Source organism: Cariama cristata, unplaced genomic scaffold (genome assembly GCF_000690535.1).
Source record: "Cariama cristata isolate BGI_N322 unplaced genomic scaffold, ASM69053v1 scaffold12233, whole genome shotgun sequence".
Lineage (NCBI taxonomy): Eukaryota > Metazoa > Chordata > Aves > Cariamiformes > Cariamidae > Cariama > Cariama cristata.
The window spans coordinates 39,796-42,018 of record NW_009607873.1 but is presented as its reverse complement, the minus strand read 5'-3'; the positions used below and the strand labels follow the sequence as shown (position 1 = coordinate 42,018).

The 2,223-nt window shown below is 38.0% G+C and overlaps 1 protein-coding gene across 1 annotated transcript in view; it reads right to left on the bottom strand.

The window, feature by feature from the left end:
- Window positions 1-1,375: 1,375 nt before the first annotated feature.
- The window catches only part of RAP1A (RAP1A, member of RAS oncogene family), an 18,031-nt gene continuing 17,183 nt past the window's right edge, over window positions 1,376-2,223 (bottom strand). Inside the window, 1 exon segment of the mRNA XM_009696909.1 lies at window positions 1,376-2,098. The gene's annotated coding sequence lies outside the window, so the exon portion shown is untranslated.

Genomic DNA, 2,223 nt, shown 5'->3' with positions numbered 1-2,223 from the left:
CGTACCCAGCTCTTCCGTATAAAACACACCGGGCATTCACGAAATGAGGTCTGATGAACTTACGTACCGCACCGTATCTAGAAAACTCAGGTTAGTTTTCTGTTTTTATAGAAAAGACGTCTAGCAATCAGCATGTACATTAAAATTACTTTATTACTAAAATATTTTTACATTTAGTAAAGATAACCAACCTGCAAATACCATGCTTCTGCTCCTCCTGAAAAAGGAAGCACATAGGTAGGTTGAAGACAACCAGCTAAGTAACTATGTTTGTCCTAGTAGCTTGTAAGTAGGTAGATGTTTTCACATTATTGTCATCCAAGTATTTTCATCCAGTCTTGTTTGGGCTGCATTTAGAAACTGGGATCTCTGTATAATTCAACAGCTGCATCAGTAACACAGTTTTAGAAAAACCTATTTATAGAAATTTCTCCCCCCTGGTTTCCAATAAAACTATACAACGGGTCCAGGAACAACTGCGCACCAGCTATTACATTTAGATTTCCCATTTAAACAACCAGGACAAAGTCCGTCCTGAGTTTTCTCCACTGTGAAGATACATTTTCTCTTCTCACTTACTCAGAAGCGAAGCGGGAGCAAGTCCTCCAATGCTGTGGGGATTCCAGCAGCATCACACCGAGGATGGGATTTGGGCCCCAGAGGCGATTCTTTTACTTGCAGATACACAGGAGGATCGAGGCTGAGCACCCATGGGTCTCTTCGTATCCTGCTCTTTTAAACTCTATGAAACCAACAGGCATTTAAAAAAAAAAAAAAACAAAACCCAAAACCCACCAAACCGAAAATGAAACAAAAAGCCCCCTCAGCTGGCTGCAGATCAGGTAACGTTAGCCAGATCTTGTCTAACAATGCAAAGCAGCGGTTCGCTTTGTTGAAACGGTACTGGGACCGAACCAACTTTCACCTCCACCGCTTGGTGTCGAGGTGCTGGCCGCGAGAGCTCAGCACCGGCCCCTGCCCAGTGGGCACCGCCGTCAAAACAGGGATCCTGTCCCCCAAGTCCATGATCGTGTGAAACCGAAGATCATAGTAAAAGTCAGACCTTGATACAGTATTAAACCACATTCGTACATATAAAAATAATTGTACAGAGGAAATATTTTCAGCAGAATACAATCTTTAAACATTCAAAAGAATATACAAAAGTAATTAAAAGTAGCCTTCTGTACTTTAGTGTGTGGTACGATTAAATACATCCAACAAGGAGGGTGCGTGAAGACATCGCATCGGCATAATGACATACTGGTGGTATCTGTTACAACAAAATACTTGATCTACCAGAACGGAAGAGGAATTCACAAAACATGGATTAAAACCAAAGCCTGGAATCCGTAACAAAAACACAGAAACAAAATGAAAATGTACTAAAATTTAATCATTCATAAAAGCTGTAATTTAATCTGTGACAGTAAAACACAAGAAGCAATATTAGAGTTGGTTTAGTATATTATATATTTTTGCTTTTAAAGCCATAGAAATCAGTTATCCCAGTTTTTTCCTATAAAAGACCCATTTTTCCAAAGCATTATGCACAAACATTTTTAATTAGAATATAATGGCGGAATGAAAATAATGATATTCCATAACTCTTAAATATAAAATGAAGTCAATGACTCAAAAAGTTATTTGTTGCAGTGAGTTCAAAGGGAAATTTCAGATAATATATATCTATAGTTATAGATATAAAATAGAATGGTGGAACATTTTTAGTGCTTGATGGGGAGAAATTATGATAAAAGGGTCAATATGAAATTTTAATTATAGTAGCAATATCTAACATTTGAAATGCATCCATGCTCCTTTGTATAATCATACTCTAGAGTCAATTATACTTATTTTCACATCTGTTAACTGCTATTGCAAAGGAGGAGTACTATTGTCTTAAATTTCCAAGAGATATACACAGAGCAATTTCTTTTTCCAGGGACTGTGTGCAAACCATTTTAAGATCTAAATTCTTCTCATAGTATATAAAAACAGGAGAAGCTTCTTCAGATATGTTATTACTTTCCATAAGGTTTTGAAGTTGGGAATGCTGGCACTTTCCATTTAGGCAACAGTTCTTCATTCCTGCAATCTAGAAAAAGTAAAAAGATGATGGAGGGATGTTTCTCATCCTACCGACGAGACGACTGATCTCGAACAAAGCCCTGAAAGCTTCCCTGGACCACCGCCCGCACCCAGGCTTGTAAAAACACGCAG